Here is an 11,063-nt window from a genome sequence, read left to right as displayed (position 1 = left end):
ATAGATATTATACATTTTTTAAGGTTTATACCTATGTATTTCATTTTTGGAGCTGTTAATATAATGATAAAGTAATTTTAGTTTCAGCTTCCACTTGTTCATTGCTGGTATATAAGAAAATAATTAACTTTTATATATTAACCTCATATCCTGAAATCTTGCTATATTTGCTCATTAGTTACAGGAGATTTTTGTTGATTCTTTTAGATTTTCTACATAGATGATTATGTCATCAGTGAACAAAGACAATTTGGTTTCCTCCTTCTCAATCTGTATGACTTTTATTTTTTTCTTCTCTTACTTTATTAGCTAGGATTTCCAGTATGACGTTGAAAGGCAGTGGTAACTCCAACAGTAGCAGCATACACATTCTTTTCAAGTGCATATGAAACATTCTCTAGGGTAGATAATATGTAAGGCCACAAAACAAATCTTAACACGTTTAAGAAGATTGAAGTCATATCAAGTATGTTTTTGGACCACAGTGGCATTAAACTAGAAATCAATAATGTGAGGAAAAATTACAAACACGTGGAAATTAAGCAACATACTTCTGAACAACCAATGGAGCAAGAAAGAACGCAAAGGGAAATAACACAGAATCTTTTGTTTTGTTTCGTTTTGTTTTGTTTTTTGTTTGTTTGTTTTTTGAGACAGAGTCTTGCTCTGTTGCCAGGCGCCAGGCTGGAGTGCAGTGGCGCGATCCCGGCTCACTGCAACCTCTGTCTCCTGGGTTCAAGCAATTCTCCTGCCTCAGCCTCCCGAGTAGCTGGGACCACTGGTGTGTGCCACCATGCCCAGCTAATTTTTGTATTTTTTAGTAGAGATGGGGTTTCACCATGGTCTCGATCTCTTGACCTCGTGATCCGCCCACCTCGGCCTCCCAAAGTGCTGGGATTACAGGCGTGAGCCACCATGCCCTGCCCATAGTATCTTGAGACACTTCAGGCTCCAGGCAGGCTCCCACAGACCCAACCCCCAGGCCAATCCCAATGCCAGGCCAGCCCCCATAGACCCAAGCTCCAGGCCCACACCAGCATGAGGCCAGACCCTGCTCCCCTAGCCACCAGACCCGTACTTATGAGCACATGGTCCAGGCCATCGCCTGCAGACTCAGGCTTCAGGCCCAACATAGTGCCAGAGTGTGTAAATAGCTCCAGGCTCAGGCTGGTGCCTGCAGACCCAAGTTCTAGGCTTACCCCAAAGCCAGACAAGTCCCCACATCCCCAGACTTCAATGAAATTTTGGTCAAAATTCCAATGCCATTTTTCACAGAAATAGAAAAAGCTATCCTAGAATTCATATATTAATAGAACTATAAATAATCTGAATAGTCAGAGTAATCTTGAGCAAGAAAACAAAGCTAAAGGCATCACACTAATTGATCTTAAAATATACTACAAAGCTGTAGTAATCAAAAAAGCATGGTACTGGTATAAAAACAGACATATAAACCAGTGGAACAGAATAGAAAGGCCAGAAATAAGTCTACACATTTACAGTCAATTGATCTTTATCAAACTTGCCAAGAACACACAATGGGAAAGAATCGTCTCTTTAATATGGTGATGGGAAAACAGTATATTCACACACAAGAGAATGAAATTGGACCCTTATCTCACATCATACACAAAAATCAACTTACAATGCGTTAAAGAGTTAAACATAAGACCTGAACCATAAAGCTCCTAGAAGGAAACATAAGGGAAAACTCCTTGACTTTGGTATTGGTCATGATGTTTTGAATATGACACCAAAAGCACAGGAAACAAAAGCAAAAACACAATTGAGATTACATCAAATTAAAAAGCTTCTGCACAGCAAAGAAAACAACCAACAGATCTAAGAGGCAACCTACAGAATGGGAGAAAGTATTTGCAAACCATACATCTCATAAAGAGTTAATATCCAAAATATATAAGGAACTCAAATAATAGAAGGAAAACAAATAACCCAATTTAAAATTTGGCAAAGGACCTGAATAGTTATCTCTCAAAAAAAAAAAGACTTATGGATGGCCAACAGGTATATGAAAATGTGCTCAAAAACACTAATCATCAAAAATGCAAATCAAAGCCACAATGAGCTATTACCTCACACCTGTTAGAATGGCTATTATGAAATAGACAAATGATAACAAGTGTTGGCAAGGATGTGGGAGAAGAGGGAACCTTTATACACTGTCAGTGGAAATGTAAATTGTTATAGCCATTCTAGAAAACAATATAGAGTTTTCTCAAAAAATTAAAAATAGAATTACCATGGTGATTCAGTAATCCCACTTCTGGGTACACAGATGCTCCTCGACTTATGATGGTGTTACACCTGTGGGATGTAACCCCATTATAAATTGAGGAGTGTACTGAATGTATATCACTTTCACACCATTTTAAAGTTGAAAAATCCTAAGTTGAACCATCATAAGTTGGGGACTGTCTGCATAGCCAAATGAAATAAAATCAGTATCTTATGTAGCTATTTGCACACCCATATTATTTGCAGCATTATTCACAAATACAAGATATAAAATCAATCTACGTGTTCATTAACATATGACTGGATAAAGAAAATGTGATATACACACACACACACACAACTGGAATATTATTCAGCTTTTATAAAGAAAGAAATCTTGTCATTTGCAACAAGATGGATGAACCTAGAGGACATTGTGATAAGTAAAATAAGCCAGGAACAGAAAGACCAATACTACATAATCTCACTTATATGTGAAATCTAAAAAGTTGAACTCATAGAAGCAGACAGTAGAATGGTTGTTGCCAGGGGTTCGGGGTTAAGGGAAATGCAGAGATGTTGGTCAAAGGGTACAAAATTTTTGTTGTGCAGGATAAATAAGTTCTGTAAATCTAATGTACAGCATGGTGACTATAATTGATAATATTTTATTATATACTTGAAATTTGCTAAGAGAGTCATTCTTAGGTGTTCTTACCATTAAAAAAATTGTAAATATATGAGGTGATAAACATGTTAATTAGCTTTATTGTGGTAATCATTTCATGGTGTATAACAAAACATCACGTTGTACACTGTAAATATATACATTTTTATTTATAAATTGTACCTCACCGAAAGTGAGAAAACATTTTCAGTTAAAATATTAAAAAACGAATTAAGTAATTAATTAATAAAACAGACTAAAGAAAGAAAAGCAGGGTTGAAAGGGACATCCTTTCATGTTCCCAAAGGAAGACTAATTATTATTAAAATGTTTCAAATATTTTATTTTCATATGGGAGGCAGTGTAGTTCATGGTTTAAAGTATGGTCTCTTGAGTCAGGTGCCAGGTTTTAATACTAGCCTTGTGATTCATCAGTTGTGGCAAGTACCTTAATCCCCCCGCATCTCTGTTTTCTCATGTGTAATAGAGGGATGATGATAGTACCTAACTTAGAAGGTTGTTATGAAGAATGACAACATTTATGAGGTACACAGAAGAGTATCTGGTGTTCCAGACATATTTTTTTCTTTTTTTTTCAATTGAAGTAAATCATATGTACAGAAAGGAGGATGCACAAATCCTAAGCAAATTATCACAAAAGCAAACATACCCCGTATTATCTTCACTCAGTTCTCCCAGAAGGCTCTTTGTGCCTCTTTTACAAACATGCTATCTCTTTCCTCACAAAGGCAACTACTAATCCGTCTTATTACTGGGTATTTATTTGAAAATAAATGAGAAAGAAACAAAGTGGAGTTACTAGTGCCTATGGTAATTCTATGTTTAATGTTTTGAGAAACTGCCGAACCTTTTTTTCAAAGCAGTTGTACCATTTTACATTTCCACCAGTACTGTATTACTTTCCAGCTTCTCCACATCTTCATCTATACTCATTCTTACTCATCTTTTTCATTGCAGCCGTCCTAGTGGGTGTGAAGTCGCATCTCATTGTGGTTTCAATTTGCATTTCCCTGAAAGCTAATGATATTGAGCATTTTTCATGTGCTTATTGGACATTTGTATATCTTCTTGGAGAACTGTTTATTCAGATCTGTTAACCATATTATAACTGAGTTATTTGTGTTTTTATTGTTGAGCTTTAACAGTTATTCATACCATTTAGATACAAGTTCCTTATCAGATATATGATTTACAAATATTTTCTACCATTCAGTTGGTTATGTTTTCACATTTTTTGTCGTGTCCTTTGGAGAAAAAGCTTTGGATTTTGGTGAAATCTAATTTATCTATTTATTCTTTTGTTGCTCATGCTTGTGATTTCATATCTAAGAAGGCTTTCCCTAACCCAAGATCATGAAGATTTACTCCTTATTTTCCTCTAAGTGTTTTATAGTTTTAGCTTTTACATTTAGGTCTGTAATCCCTTCTGAATTAATTTTTGTATATGGTTTGAGATAGAGGTCTAATTTCAATTTTTTTTGGCATATGGATATCCAATTGTCCCAGTCCCATTTGTTAAAAAGATTATTCTTTCCCTATTGAATTGACTTGACTCCCTTGTCAAACGTCAATTGGCTATAAATGTGAGGTTTTTGTTAGACTCTGAATTCTATTCTATTGATCTGTACATCCATCTTTATGCCAGTACCATGCTGTTGTAATTACTGTATCTCTACAGTAAGTTTTGAAATTGGAAATAGTGGGTTCTTTAACTCTGATCTTCTTTTTCAAGATTGTTTTACCATTCTGAGAACCTTGAATTTTCATATGAATTTTAGAATTAACTTGTGTAAAGCTAGCTAGGATTTTCATAGGGATTGTATTGAATCTGTAGATCAATTGGGGGAGTATTGCCATGTTAACAATATTAAGTCTTTCATATCATGAACATGGAATGACATTCCATTTATTTAGGTTTTCTTTCATTTATTTTAACAATCTTTTATAGTTTTCAGAGTATACATTTTACACTTATTTTGTTAAATTTATTTCTAATTATTTTGTTCTTTTTGATGCTATTAAAAATGAAATTATTTTCTTAATTTTATTTTCAGATAGTTTATTGTTAATGTATAGAAATACAATTTCTATATATTGAACTTGTACCCTGAAACCTTACTGAATTTTTAAAATTAGTTTAAATAGGTTTTTTGGTGTATTCTTTATTATTTTCAATATACAAGATCAAATCATCTAAAAACAGAAATTGTCTTATTTCTAACATTCTAATCTAGGTGCTTTTTATTTCTTTTTCTTGTTTAGTTATCCTGGCTATAAACTCCAGCACAATGTTGGACAAAATTGGTGAGAGTGGACATCCTCCTTTTGCTTCCAAGACTGGGGAGAAGTTGTCATTATTAAATATGATGTTAGCTGTCAGTGTTTTGTAGATGACCATTACCAGAATTATGAAGTTTCTTTATATTTCCAGTTTGTTGAGAGGTTAATTTTTTATCATGAAGAGGTGTAGGATCTTAGCAGATGCTTTTTCTGCATCTATGGAAATGATCGTGTGGTTTTTGTCCATTATTCTGTCAATATGTGGTAATACATTGATTGACTGATGTCAAATTAACCTTGTATTCCTGAGATAAGTCCCACTTGGTCACAACATAATCCTTTTTATATGTTGTGAGCATTTCGTTAAGGATATATATTCATGATTTGATTTGGCTCTATGTCCCCACCCAAATCTCATACTGAATTGTGAATCTGAGTGTTGGAGGTGGGGCCTGGTGGGAGGTGAGTGAATCATGAAGGTGGATTCTAATGGTTTAGCACCATCCCCTGATGCTGTCTCATGATAGAGTTCACATGAAATCTGGTTGTTTCACCTTTCACTCACCCTCTCTCCTTCTGGCCATGTGAAGAATGTGCTTGCTTCCTCTTCACCTTCCACCATGATTGTAAGTTTCCTAAGTCCTCCTCAGTCATGCTTCTTGTACATCTTGTGGAACTGTGAGTCAACTAAACCTCTTTTCTTCATAAATTACCCACTCTCAGGTAGTCTTTCATAGCAGCATGAGAACAGATTAATATAATTCATAAGGAATAGTGGCCTGTAGTTTTCTTTTATTATGATGTTTTGTCTGGTTTTACTATCAGAGTGAAACTGGCCTCATGGAATAAGTTAGCCAGTGGCCTTCCTCTTCTATATTTTGGAAGATTTTGTGAAAAAATACTATTAAATTGTCTTTACATGTTTTGTGGAATTCATTAGTAAAGCTATCTGGGAATGACCTTTTCTTTGTGGGAAATTTTTAGATTACTAATTCAATTTCTTCTTATATATCTATTCAGATTTTCTATTTAAATTTTGAAGCAGCATTGATAGTTTGGGTCTTTCTAGGAATTCTTTCATTTCATCCATGCTATCTGATTTGTTGGTGTACAGTTGCTCATAGTATTTCCTTATCATCCTTTTTATTTCTATCAAGTTGACAGTAGGCCGGGCGCGGTGGCTCACGCCTGTAATCCCAGCACTTTGGGAGGCCAAAGCGGGTGGATCACGAGGTCAAGAGATCAAGACCATCCTGGTCAACATGGTGAAACCCCGTCTCTACTAAAAATACAAAAAATCAGCTGGGCATGGTGACGAGTGCCTGTAATCCCAGCTACTCAGGAGGCTGAGGCAGAAGAATTGCCTGAACCCAGGAGGTGGAGGTTGCGGTGAGCTGAGATCGTGCCATTGCACTCCAGCCTGGGTAACAAGAGTGAAACTCCGTCTCAAAAAAAAAAGTTGACAGTAATATCACCTCTTTCATCCTGTTTAGTAATTTGAGTCTTCTCTCTTTTTATCTTGGTCAGTCTAGCTAAAAGCTTGTCCATTTTGTTAATATTTTCTAGGACTCAACTTTTGCTTTTGTTGATTTTCTCTATTGTTTTTTTATTCTCTATTTCATTAATTTCTGCTGTAATCTTTATTCTTTTCTTCCATCTTCTTTCTTTGAGTTTAATTTCTCTTATTTTTCTAGTTTCTAGAGGTAGAAAATTAGGTTATTGATCTGAGATCTTTCTTCTTTTCAACATAGGTGTTTAAAGCTATAAATTTCTCTCTAATCATTGCTTTAGCTGCATCCTTCAAATTTTTGTATATTATGTATTAACTTTTGTTCATCTCAAAGTATATTCTAATTTCATTTGTATTTCCAAATTTTTCTGTTATTGATTTCTAATTTCACTCCATTGTGGTTGGATAACATACTTTGTATGACTTCAATACTTTTAAATTTATGAAGGCTTGTTTTACGGCCTAGCATATGGATCTATGCTGGAGAATGTTCCATGTACAACAAAGGTGCAGCAACAAACCACTATTTATCAGAACAAGCTGTTTTACAGTGTTTTCATGGGCATAACCCATTAATGATATAAGAACTTTATGCAGCAGTTGGATTTTTCATCTCAACATGTTCCATCTGGTCTCTGGAAGAATTATTTCAGGTTGAAGTGGAAACCTAGCAACTATCTGGTTAACACGATCAATTTAGACAGCAGGAGGTCTGGCTGACTTACAGAGCTTAGCATTTAGCAACAATGAAGAGCTTGGCGTCTAGGTTTTCTGCACGGCTAAAAATAGTTTGTTAAGAGACATTTCAGGAAGTTAAAGAGTCGCTTCCCTGAGATTCTTCTCTTCAAAAATTAACAAAGCTAAAATCTCACAGATCTTCTTATTTGACCATTACTACTAACTATGCTGTAATATCTTCCCACTATTATGGAATTTGTCATTTGCAAGACACAGAATAGAGCTGGGAGTGGTTCTTCCAGAAAGCACTGTGCCAGGAAGTTACTAATATCTCAGATAGTCACAGCTTCACAGAGCACATCAACCATACTGAAGGATTTTTTGAAACTATGTATTGTATCAAATAATATGAACTCCATTAATGAAACAGCATGAAATACAAACCACCTGACATGTGTGCCCTGTCTGAAGACAGGTTAAAAACACATTCTTGTCATTAATTAGTTCACTTTTAATTTAGTGTAAATATATCTTTGACTAATGTCACTGTGTTTTAAAAAGAACTTAACTACCAATAAAATTCAAATATTTCAAAAATTCTCAAGTTTAAATAGTCCAAGAATATTGTATTTCTTATATGCATATTTTTGAAATTTTTAAAACAAACTTTTAACCAGAGATACTATAAATAAGTTAAATATATCAAAATATAAACTATAGTGCTTATTATGTCTGTTTCTAGCAGTAATATGAGAAATTTCTTACCTTAAAAAGACCAAGATTCTGTGTGCGAAGAGAAAACATCTGGGAAGATTTATAAGAAAATAGTAACAAGGTTGACTCTGGAAAGAGAATCCAGGGTTGTCAGGGAGACTTACTTCATATTTTATATATTCATTATATAATGGATTTTATAACATGTAATGCATTACTTTAACAAAAAGAATAGTTGAAAGCCAGCAAGTAAAGCTAAGCTTCTGCCACTGTGTTAACCATTTCCCCTGGTCACAGGTAGAATTTAATAGGAATCTAATGCATAGAGTTCACAGCAGTTTAGAATTGGGGACTTTTAAGATCATCTGTTCTATTACATTAACTATTTCCAAACTAGTGTTGAGTTTGCTCAGTTCATCTGCCAGTAAATAGAACCACATTCCAGCAGAGTTAAAGAATATGGACAGCTCTTGGAATTCACCTTAATGGAATTTGACCTACAGTTAATGGTGTAGATTTCTGCTTTACTCCTTAGTGTTAAAAATGCCAGGATCATTTCTTGCAGAAAGGTAGGATGAGTACAATAGGTGTTTGCCTACTAGGGTGAGTCTTCCATCGCCTTCCTAAGTTCCAAACACATTCCATTACATGTTCAGATTTTTGAATGACGACACTGACATTTACTGAAATGCATATGCTCCTATGGGAAATAAGCAAAGAAACTTAACCATAAAGAATTGAATCTATTGATTATTTGCTGAAAGTTGGAAGCAAGCATATGGAGAGAAGGAGAGGAGAAATTGGGGGCACCATGGAGAGGAAAGAAAATACTAAATAAAGTTTGATCCGTTTTCCTCTTCTGCCTTATTAGTGTGTAATATGCTTTAGAAAGTGGCTTTTGGTGGTAACTTTAGCCCATCTAAAGTTGAACAACACCAGCAATTTTCCCAAGTTCTAAAATCCCAGTAGCTCCCTTCCCATAATCTCAGTGTCAACTCATCACACTTTTGCTCAGGAGAACATGATTTATGTTTGCTCTACATGGCATGAAGACTCTCAAGCTCAAGGCCTTGCATGAACACAAAGTAATAATATTGCCTGTCATTGCCCATATAGAGGCAGGCTCAGATTTGGGAGAAAAATTTCAACATTGGTGGAGTTTTCTCATTTCCCATCAAGTGACCAAATTGGCTGAAGTTTTGAGCATCCACAAAATTTACCCAAAATGAAAACTCAAAGAGAAACTTAGAGGAAGATCTTTAAAGAGGCTTGACTCACCTTTCCCAGACAGTATCTCCTTTTTTTCTGTTTCTAGTCACCTGGGCAGCTGAAGGACCCACTTCATCATCTTTTCCCCTCCTACATCAAGCTGGTAGGTTGGCTGCACATGGCAGGGTGCCATGTAGTTCCAACTTTGGGTTTCTCGGACTATTGCACAAATTCCTGTTGTTCTTTTCTTGCTGTGGTGCAATAAAAAATATATATATATATATTTGGTCTTTTTGTCTCTGGTTCCTAGCACAGAGCTCCTAAAATATTTTGCATTTCCTGAGTAATAGGTGAGATAGGAGTGTCTTTTGTTCTAGTGAAGTGACGCTTGATGGGCTCCTAGATAGCTTCAGAATAATAGCTAGTCACCAGAATGGCAAAACCTTGATTAGAAGCTTGGAACTTTCAGCCCCATGCCCCAGCTTCTAGGGAGGGGAGAGCGACTGGATATCCAGTTAATCGCCAATGGCCAATGATTTTATCAATCATGTTTATGTAATAAAACCTCCATAAAACCCCTAGACGCAGGGGTTCAGAGAGCTTTCGATTTGGCAAGCATCCACATGCTGGAAGGATGGCACATGTCAATTACACAGTGACAAAAGCTTCTGAGCTCAGGACCCTTCTAGACTTCACCTTATGTACCTCTTCATCTGATGTCCATTCGTATCCCTTATAATAAACTGTAATAGTTAAGTATAGCATTTTCCTGAGTTCTGGGAATCCATCTAGCAAATTATCATAGTTGAGGAAGGGAGTTATGAGAATCCCTGACTTTGTAGCGGAGTCAGGCAGAAGAGTGAGTGCCCTCAACACTCAATATTTATGACTGGTGTCTGAAGTAAGGGCAGTCTTGTGGTACGAAGCCTGTGGAATCTGATGCTAGTGTCAGAATTGAATCAAATTGTAGGACAACCAGTTGGTGTAGGAGAGTAGAGAAGTGGTGCTGGAAAAGACACCAGATATTTGGTGTCAGGGGGAAAATCACCTCTCACTGGCTAGCCTCAAACAGCAGCTTTGTTCTTACAGTAACTCTGACTCCTTCACATCATCTCTGTGCAGAGGACATGCAGGTGACTGCTCCAACCACAATGTAGGGAGGCCCAAATGCAGTTCTGCTGTATATAGATAGGAAAACCAAGCTATTGTTTTCTGACTCTCCTGTGGTATATTTCCCAGCAGCTTGAAACTTTCACAAAACTACCCACATCCAATGAAGCTCAAGTTCTATGAATTTTAGTTTGTCAGTGTTTCTTAATACCACAAACTCATCTCTATCCTTCTAAAGCTATCTTGAGTCCTTCATACCTTAAACACTGTAGACAGCCTGCCAGCTGATGCACAGTGTTCACCGTCTCCAATCTGTCATCTATCTCCCACACTGCCAAGAAAGCGGTCTTTCTTTTTTTTTTCCCCATTTATTTATTTTATTGCATTTTAGGTTTTGGGGTATATGTGAAGAACATGCAAGACTGTTTGCATAGGTACACACGTGGCAGTGTGATTTGCTGCCTTCCTCCCCATCACCTACATCTGGCATCTCTCCCCTTGCTATCTCTCCCCAGCTCCCCACCCCCCACCGTCCCTCCCCTATTTCCCCCCAACTGACCCCAGTGTGTAGTGCTCCCCTCCCTGTGTCCATGTGTTCTCATTGTTCAACACCCACCTATGAGTGAGAACATGCGGTGT

Source organism: Cebus imitator, unplaced genomic scaffold (genome assembly GCF_001604975.1).
Source record: "Cebus imitator isolate Cc_AM_T3 unplaced genomic scaffold, Cebus_imitator-1.0 Scaffold289, whole genome shotgun sequence".
Lineage (NCBI taxonomy): Eukaryota > Metazoa > Chordata > Mammalia > Primates > Cebidae > Cebus > Cebus imitator.
This window is presented reverse-complemented; position numbering follows the sequence as displayed.